General features: G+C 41.8%; 1 long non-coding RNA gene across 2 annotated transcripts; it reads left to right on the top strand.

The window, feature by feature from the left end:
* Positions 1 to 3,305: 3,305 nt before the first annotated feature.
* LOC149122396 (uncharacterized) lies at positions 3,306 to 8,883 on the top strand. 2 transcript variants are annotated; one of them, XR_016220278.1, is made up of 4 exons: positions 3,306 to 3,522; positions 5,066 to 5,202; positions 5,778 to 5,852; positions 8,680 to 8,883. It is a non-coding gene; the product is annotated as an uncharacterized LOC149122396 (long non-coding RNA). The 2 variants fall into 2 exon arrangements; XR_016220279.1 differs by lacking the exon at positions 5,066 to 5,202.
* The last annotated feature ends 1,145 nt before the right edge of the window (positions 8,884 to 10,028 follow it).

The raw sequence follows: 10,028 nt of genomic DNA, 5'->3' as shown, positions 1-10,028 counted from the left end.
ACAACCGGGACCAGTAAACAAACGGGTGATATACTGTAATATCTATTGAGATAAGATAACAGGTCATGTAGCTTCTTTTTAGGAATATCTGGCAAGAGGGATCAGTAATGATTAGCAGTGTCAAAAGCAGAAGGAAAACAACATGAACAGAATAACCATGCTGGGTAAATTACCTTGCTGTTTTTTTTAAAATAGCAAGAGAAACAGCACCCCATGTCAGCTTGCTTGCTTAGTGTTTGGCAGATTCCCCTAATTCCATCTTCTCCACATTGCAGGGCTCTTTTTTTTGAGTGTACGCTGGTGGTTACTGGGACTCAGATCTTTAATTCATCAACCCGTAAGATGGGCCAGCAGAAAATATTTACCCAGGAACAGGATGAAGAGTCCTCCAGAAAAGAGGTGCTCTTGAGGTAAAAGGGAATGAGGAAAATAACATGGAGGTGATAACAAAGACCAGTGTGGACTGTGTGTGCAGGGGGAAGCGGAGTGCAGGGGGCTGAGGACAGAGTGTTGTTTGTCTCTGAAACTCAGAGCACCAGGAGTTGAGTCTGTTCTCAAGAAGTGGGAAGAAGGGGCCAATGCTTCTGCTAATGCCCCCCAGAGGACTGTTTCCACTGGACTTTCTGTAAAACTCTGGGCCCTTTATGACAACATGAACTCATGTTCTGAAGGAGGAGGGGAGGTCATTTGTGCCTGCGGGGGGCGCAGTTTGGATTTAGCCCCTCTACAACATCGGCATGCTCAGTGGCCCCACAATATCGGAAGTAGTCAGCACATGTGGGAGAAGTGGCCAGTGGCCAGTTTCCGGTTGGGAGCCTGGAGTGAACCAGAGGCCCGGCAGAAGTGGATTATCACCAAAGGGTATGAGAGCGAGAAAGGATCGGTGACATGGCCTCAGCCACACTCACTGCTCGCCAGCCATGGGAGGTGATTCACGAACTCTCCAAGCAGTTCCTGCCTGGTGCTCTGAGCTGAGTGGAGCCCTGCAGCAGTGGATGGGAGTCTGAGGGAGGCAGGGCTTATTTCAGCCAGGATGGCAGCACACACAACCTTCAGGCCAGTGGAGGCCCAGTGCGCACAGATTACACCCGTCTCATTGCCATGCGATAAACTAGGTTCTCTTCAGTTTCAAAGCTGTGCTGAATGAGCCATCTGTGTGGATTGTTTTCACACTTTTAGGCTATTAGTGGGAGTTACTTGGCAGTGAGGAAGGGCAATGCCCTGTGTGTTTCCTTCCCTAGCCCTCACCATTTATCCTGTTTTGGATTTTTTCTTACCAACTTCTGCTATTTTATGAAGTGGTCTAAAGAGCAATATAAAAATTATCTCATACATCTTTCACTCATTATTTGAAAGTACAGTGTCTAACAATCACCACCCCATCTATCTTTCAACTGCAAGTTTCCCTTTATTAACATTTTCTGAACACATGATTCTTATGAGCCTTGCTTTCTGTTGAATTGTTCACACTTGCCGCTGAGTTTTGAGCATTGGTGAGACATTCACCCTAAAACTTGGGATTAGGAAAAATAAGTATTTCCACATGATTAACCTCTATGGTAAATAGCTGAGAACTTGTCTATAACTTGCTGCTACATGCAGGACTCCAATCAGAATAATTAGAAAGCTGCTCAGGGATCCAGGGCTAAAACAGTAATGTAGTTGTTTCTCACTTTATTTGGAGAGACAGTGAACAGCTACCCAGTGCTTAACTAGCATAATTGAGCCTTCAACCATTCCTGGTTGGGAGATATTTTCATCCCCACTTTCTAGAAGAATGATATTATAACTCTCCCAAGTTAATTTTTCTAAGTGATAGATCCACAATTTTGTTTCATAGCTTTCTGATTTCAAAGAACAGAGACTGGCAAACACTGCAACTGTTTGTATCAGAATCTTCTAAATGAGATTTCTGGGTCCTCCCTTTCTAGTTTAAATTATCTTGAGGGGGAGAGAGCAAAGTAGAGTGAGGAATTTGTGCCTTTCCATAGCTCAGTAAGACATTCTGTTGCTAATTCATTGGGAATCATTGACCCAAAGACGAAAAAGAGAACATGCCTATTCAAGCACTCTGTTTAGCTGAGTAGTGCATTGTTTGCCCAGCTAGAGGTCTCCTTTGCCAATAGATGTGACGACTTATGGACTTATGGAGATGTGAAGTTATGATACCCCAACATTACTTCACATTGTTCCTCTATAATTTTCCCTTACCTGGGTTCTGGTTCCCCAGTCCTCATAAAAACAAGGCTTCCCAAGTATCTCATCTACTAGGAAATATTGCATTGGCCTAGCAATCCACTTTCATTAGAGATTAATACAGCTATCTCTATTGGATGCAGTATTATGAATCCTCAACTTTCAGGCAATCTGTGTGTGAAAAGATAGATTTGCAAAGTTTGGGAGGACAAGTCACGCACCTTAAGAAATCCCAGCAAAGCAAATGCTACCTTGGAAGGCTGTATGGGAGCAGTCTTCTCTGGGTGATGCACTCAACAGCTACCATAGTGCACAGTGAGGCTTCCACTTAACTCCACAATGGTGACATTAAAATTTGGTGGGGAGATGGGTTCGGTGCTGTGGCTCACTTGGTTAATCCTTCCGCTTGCGGCACCGGCATCCCATATGGGCCCCGGGTTGCTCCTCTTCCAGTCCAGCTCTCTGCTGTGACCCGGGAAGGCAGTGGAGGATGGTCCAAGTGCTTGGGTCCTTGCACCCGCATGGGAGACCAGGAAAAAGCACCTGGCTCCTGTCTTCGAATTGGCACAGCTCCAGCTGTTGCAGCCAATAGGGGAGTAAACCAGCAAATGGAAGACCTCTCTCTCTCTCTCTGACTCTTCTCTCTGTGTGTAACTCTGACTTTGAAATAAATAAATAACTCTTAAAAAAAGGTAGGCTAGGAAGGTAATTATTAGAAACTGTACTTTCCATTCATATTTATTACAGTGCTGTGAACTTTATTATTGCTTGTCTTCAGTGAAATCACATGTTGGCAACAACAACAAAGAATCTCAAAACCATGTGTAGCATTTTCAAGAATACAAACCCATTAAACCCTTCAAATAAGGCAGATGGTTGCAGAGTAAGAAAGACGTTATTTACATAAAGTTTTCAACCTGATGGCTTTGACTACAGAGAGTTTGGATGAGGGGTAGATTCACAGCTATTTCACATCTTGCTGCACCTGCTCAGATGTTTACTCAGCAATCAGCACATGGAGAGAGAATGAGTTTTGGGCCCAATGTCTTCTTGCACATGATCCTCGTTTGCATTCTTCCCTTTTAACAGGGGCTTAGGAACCAATGCCATTGACTGTGGAGTTACCAATGCCATTGACTGTGGAGTTGGTGTGGATGAGGGAGCAGGGCTGGAGGGGTGGGAAAGCTGAGCCTTAAAAACTTTCATCAGGAGCTAGTGTGAATGTCAGTCACCCAAGCACTTGAGATTTCTCCATTTGAATGGAAAGACTTCTTGGATGGGAAACATCTTTAGTATGTGCCTACCTTCTGCCTATGTTGGGGTGAGGTAAGCACAATATGGTTTATCAACTATTAAAACTATAGTTCCAGAAAGGAAAAGTTGTTATGGACACTTTTACAGAGCAAAACAATATCATATCTAGATTCAGAATGTGTGGAAGATCATTTCTCTCAGGAAGGCAGGGTCTGTGTATTATGAAACTAAAACTTTTAACTGTTTATTTTCCTGATGAACCATGTTATTTTGGCATCACAACATCCAAGAAGCATGATATAAAATGCATTGGCAAACTATGGTGGAGGAGGCCAAATCCTCCCTACGGCCTGCTTTTGTAAGTGAACACATCCTGCACATTTGTTTGGTATTCCTATGGCTGTCTTTGTGCTGCAGTGGCAGAAGCACTAGCTTCATGTGGTGCCATAGGACCCATGATGGCTAAAATGTTCAATTAAGGGCCTTCAAAAAATAATTTGCTGACTCAAAGTGTCAAAGAAACTCAATAAGAAATTATTTATTGCCCACATGCCATCATTCACATCCCTCTTATCACACACTGAAAATAGCAAGAAATGATTACCAGCTCTGAAATCTAGATCCAGAAAGCTGCCATACTAATGAAAGGAGCAACCTTACAAATGCAATGGCCAATGTGGTTCTTTTTGTTTATTTTATGGTAAATTAAAAAGATGAGAGATTAAAAATTTCTTTGTAGTAGTTTTAAAGGATACATTTTGAACTCTCAGCTTTACCCCCAATGTCTGTCATTTTCAGGGAAGTGTTGACAAATTGTAAAAAGATAATATCTAAGAATAAAAATAAATTTATTATAAATAACTAAACTGGTCTTAAAGAAAAAATATTAGAATTTTTATATCATGACTGCAAACACTATCCTGAGGAAGTTTTTTTTTTTTTTTTTTTTTTAAGATTTACTATTGATTTGAAGACTGGGTTACAGAGAGAGCGGAGAGACAGAGGAATAGATCTTCCATCTGCTGGTTCATTACCCATATGGCTGCAACAGCTGGGGCTGGCCTAGGCATAACCCAGGAGCCAGGAGCTTCATTCGGGTCTTCCACATGGTTGGGTGCAGGGGCCCAAGAACTTGGGCCATCATCCTTTGCTTTCCCATGCACACTAGCAGGGAGCTGGATCAGAACCAGAGCAGCCAGAACTTGAACCAGCACCCATATGGGATGCTGGCACTGCAGATGGTGGCTTAACCCCCTGAGCCACAGTGCAGGCCCCACTCAGAAGTTTTGTATAAACTTTTTCTAATAAATTTCATTTAATCATTATACTATAGTAGTATATCATTTCAACCCTTTTGTTCTGATTTAAACCTTGGGTGACAACACTGAAGTAAAAAGAGGCAAGATTATGTTAACACTGTACCTAATGTTATTCATTCAACAGAAGTACGTTGAACATATCAATAGTGAACAAAGCCCTTACTCAAGCATTCGAGCTATAATGCCAGCCTGAAACTCTGTCCAAACAGGATACAGGCAGGCACCTGTCATGATTTCCAGAGAGAAGGCCAGTAGGCACACTTTCCCTTTTACTAACTGGGTTGTCTCCCATCCAGGAAGATTTTTTAAAGAATCTGTGAGTTAATGTTGATCTATGACTTTACTATCGGAGGATTAAAAAGGACACATCAGAAAGAAGTGGCCGTGCTGGAATTTGGAGAACTTTCAAAAATCCAGCCCAGCAAGTCTAATGGTTTGTTTTCAACGTTTACTTAACCTCCTTCTGCTATCAAGAAACCTGAGAGTGCTCTGAGGAAGTTTACGCTGAAGGAAATGGGGAAAGTGTACATTGTTTTGAGTTGTTTTGTTAAGGCTCCTGGATGGATGGTAAGAGTGTGTGTTTTATAAATATGAGAGTTTCCCCAGCTTGTGGAGATGTTGTATGCTGAAATCTGTGAACCAACCAAGACCGGGTATCATGCCATGCCACCTTAGCAAAGCAAATGTTGTGAGAGCCCTTGAGATACTCTTAAATTCTGCCCTTGAAATAGCTGTAAATGAACTTGGCCTCTGTTCAACATAGGCCAGGGAAGAGAACATGCCAGGGGGAAATGTTTTTGTCCACTGTGGAATGGCCAGCTGTCACCATGTGCCAACAAGTGGAGGGCACAGAATCACCGGATCTGTAGGAATAAGCAAACAGTTCTGTTTTCTCCACAGAAACTCATTTCCCTGTGCTCCATACTGACAATTGTGAGCTATATTTATAACAGGTTTGTATGTTAAAGAGGTATTCATTAGGGTAATGGCAAATATTTTCCCCAACAGGTCCAGGGAACCACTCCACCCAGATTGCTTTTATAGAACCAGGTGATAACACATTTCAAAGTGCTGGTTTGAGAGGTAAGTGTTTACTTGGAGAAAAATCTTCCTTAATTAGTATTTATCTCAGGGCCAGGGTAACATAAATTGTTAATTATGTAGATATGAGGAGAGATTGAAATATTCTTTTATGGGAGGAAGAAAGGAGTAGCAGGCATGCCTTTTGGATTTGGGGTATATGTGTTTAAATGAGCTTGGTTTGACTCGAAATTAGTTTGGATTCAGTCAGACCTTTAGTTAACCTGTATTTAAAATAGCCTTCTTAACAGTTAAGGACACTGTGTTAGCTTTGGTCTTGAACGTTAAGAATGTCAAGTGTGGGCTGGCGCCGTGGTTAATCCTCCGCCTGCTGCGCCGGCATCCCATATGGGCGCCAGGTTCTAGTCCTGGTGGCTCCTCTTCCAGTCCAGCTCTCTGCTGTGGCCTGGGAGGGCAATGGAGGATGGCCCAAGTGCTTGGGCCCCTGCACCCGCATGGGAGACCAGGACAAAGCACCTGGCTCCTGGCTTCGGATCAGCACAGCACCGGCTGTAGCGGCCATTTGGGGAATGAACCAATGGGAGGAAGACCTTTTTTCTCTATCTCTCTCACTGTCTATAACTCTACCTGTCAAATAAAAAAAATAATGTCAAGTTGCACACTACGTGGATAATTCAATATATCATTAGTGCTGTATAGAAGCTACTATATATACCAACACTGAAGAGTTGAGATGTCACACATCTCCCAGGAACTGGTTTTTTCAAAGAATGCAAGAGGTAGAACTTTTTTAAATAGAAAACTTGAATGGAGAAATATATTTTATTTTCCTCTAAGTTATAGTAAGAAAAAATTATATTAGAAATCTTTTTAGGGAGCTGGTGCTGTGGTATAGCAGGTTAAGCCTCTGCCTGTGGTGCTGACATCCATATGGATGCCAGTTTGTGTCTTGGCTGCTCTACTAGGCCTAGGAAAGCAATGGAAGATGGATCAAGTGCTTGGACCCCTGCACCCATGTAGGAGACCAGGAAGAATCTCCTGGCTTCTGATCCACCCAGCTCCTGCCATTGTGGCCATTTAGGGAGTGAACCAGTGAATAGAAGACCTCTCTCTGTCTCTCCCTGTCTCTGTCAGTAGCTCTGTCTCTCAAATAAATAAATAAATCTTTAAAAATATCAATCTTATTTTTATACTAAAAGACTTAAAATATATGTTAAAATCCCTGGCACACAGTAAGGACTCAATTAGCTGCATATATATTCATATATATTTATATACACATACATATACACATAATCTTGTAAATATCAAAAATACATATAGAACATATAGAGAACATGTATGTTCAATATTTACAAGGAAGATTATTTATAATATTATTTTTACAAGAGCCAAGACTACATTGTCTGTTTTTCTCATGGACAGTAATAATAATTAATGCTTAAATAGCATCTGTTATGTGTTAAGTTGCTGCTCCAAACACTTACTGTAAAGAAATCTATGTAATTCTTAGGCAACTCTTGGAGACAGGCACTATAACTAATCTCATTTTGTCTGATGGGTATAGTGAGTGTCTAGTGATTTTTAAGGGCTAGCATAATGATTAGTGCAGCAGACACCAGAACCCAGAGTGTCTAGATACCAAGTCTGTGCACTTGACCACTGTATCAGTACCAGTGTATTCCTGCACTAGAATATGGCAGCATCTCAGACATTCTCTCCGCTCTAGCACTCTGTTAAACATACCCCACCTATTGGTGCTTCAACACCATTAGGATAGGTATCCATGATGGTGAATCTACAACATGATCCTGAATTTTATTTTAATAACGAACTGCATAAATTCACTATGATACTCACAGGTGAGATAGTAATCAATAGAAAGCACAATAGAATTAACTTACTAAAATCTGTTATTAACTACAACTCTCTACCCCACTAAGCAGGCCAAAGCAAAGAGAGTATATGACAGATGGGAGCTGGATTTCTGTTGACTGCTTTTAACCTCAGAAAAGCTTAGAGGCAATGATTCTGCTGGGGGGAGTCTTGCTGGCCTTGGAAACACTTCAGGTTTGCTTTCAAACTCCTGCAGTTTGATGAGTTGCCGTATTTCTGGAATCTTTCCATAAAAGTAGGAATGCCTTTTCTACTCATTTCCATCCATTGCCTAGGAAGAAGTCTTTGTTTTTTTGTTTTTGTTTTTAACTTCTAGCATTTTGGTGGCTGAGACCTCTAACACGTCTGTTTACAATTCTGAAGAACTTTTAGGATTTTTATTTGCCATGTTTCCACTTAATTTTCTTCTCTTCCAACTTCAGCCCAGAATATATGACTAAAACCAATATTCACCTGGCCAGTTTTCAATGTATGGAAATAAAACCATTGTTGAATCAAAGAAGAAAGCTCCCATGTTATTTTTGTTATTCCTATTTGCAACCTATTTCAACAATAAGATTTACTTATAAATGCCTTGAGGTCAAGTCTATTTGCACACAAAATGAGGCTTACATTTGCTCTGTAACATTTGGGAGAGGGCTTATATGACCTGGCTTGTCATTTTTATGTTATGTTGGTGGTAGATTCCAATATTCCAAAAAGTGCAATGAAAATGTTATAAAAACTAAGGAAAAGGATTATTTTGTGGTCCTTAATTACCAGTAGTTTGAATAGTGATTGCATTTTTTGAGTTCAGGGTAGGTATCTAATCCTCATGGTGTTATTCATGTGCATAAAACTCAGACCACAAACTGAGATTTATAATAGCTACATGGGGTCTGCTCTGTGGCGTAGCAGGTCAAGCAACCGCCTGCAGTGTGGGCATCCCATATGGGCTCTGGTTCAAGTCCCAGCTGCTCTACTTCCAATCCAGCTCTCTACTATGGCGTGGGAAAACAGTAGAAGATGGCCCAAGTTCTTGGGCCCCTATACCCATGTGGGAGACCTGAAAGAAGCTCCTGGATCCTGGCTTTTGATTGGCACAGCTCCAGCCATTGCAGCCATCTGAGGAGTGAACCAGCGGATGGAAGACCTCTCTCTCTCTGCCTCTCCTTCTCTTTGTGTGTAACTCTGACTTTCAAATAAATTAATAAATCTTTAAATAAATAAATAAATAAAATATAATAGCTACAAATTTCTTTTTTTTTAAAAAATATTTATTTATCTAAGAAGAGAGACAGAGATAGAGAAAGAGATCTCCCATTCTCTGGTTTACTCCCCAGATGCTTGCAACAACCAGGGCTGAGCTAGCACAAGTTAGGAGCTGGAAGTTCAATCCCGGTCTCCCACTGTGGTTGGCAGGGACCCAAACACTGCCTCCCAGGGTCTGCACTACCAGGAAGCATGAATCAGGAGCACAGCTGGGAATCAGACTCAGGCACTGTGATATGGGACACAGGTGTCCCAAGTGGCAACTGAACTGCTCCATCAAATGCTCTGAATTCCTTTATTTTCAATAACTCAGTCACTATCTGGAATCACAATCCTCCTGGACTGGCAGGATGGCAAGATTTTAAAACCAAATTCGTCTTGAGAGTTTTCTCATTTTCATTCTTACCATCCAATAAACCTGGGTACAACAGATGACCATTTGCTAGTAGGGACCTTCTCTGTTCTCTACTACTAAAGGGACCAGCAGTCAGCCCTCCATCTCAGCCTTCTCACTTCTGCCCATGACCCCAAAGAAAAGAATTACTTTTACAACTGGGGGGATGGCAGTAATGCTATTCTTATTTCATTGGACTGAGACATTTCCACTCCTCCCCACAAGGTCAGCAGTATTTCTCAATATTATTCACTGCTGTCTCTCCCACACCAAGCACATAGTTGGCCTCAGTAGATGGCTGCCCAATGAAATAAATGTTTACTCTATGTTTTAGACTGTCTTTAGTCCCTTACAAGAAACATATAATGTGACACAAGACTAAGAAGTTTGAGTCACAAGAGAAATAACATGAAGTGCTTTATTTTTTTAAAGATTTATTTTTTATTTATTTGTAAGAGTCACAGAGAGAGGTAGACAGAGAGAGAGGTCTTCCATCTGCTGGTTCACTCCCCAGATGGCCGCAACTGCTGGAGCTGCGCCAATCTGAAGCCAGGAGCTTCTTCTGGGTCTCCCATGTGGGTGCAGGGGTCCAAGGACCTGGGCCATCTCCCACTGCTTTCCCAGGCCATAGCAGAGAGCTGGATCAGAAGAGGAGCAGCCGGGACCAGAACCTGCGC

The sequence above is a fragment of the Oryctolagus cuniculus genome, chromosome 14 (assembly GCF_051225735.1).
Source record: "Oryctolagus cuniculus isolate XC-2025 breed Fujian yellow rabbit chromosome 14, ASM5122573v1, whole genome shotgun sequence".
Taxonomy (NCBI): domain Eukaryota; kingdom Metazoa; phylum Chordata; class Mammalia; order Lagomorpha; family Leporidae; genus Oryctolagus; species Oryctolagus cuniculus.
The sequence above is the reverse complement of the archived record's forward strand: the minus strand, read 5'-3'. Positions and strand labels throughout refer to the sequence as shown.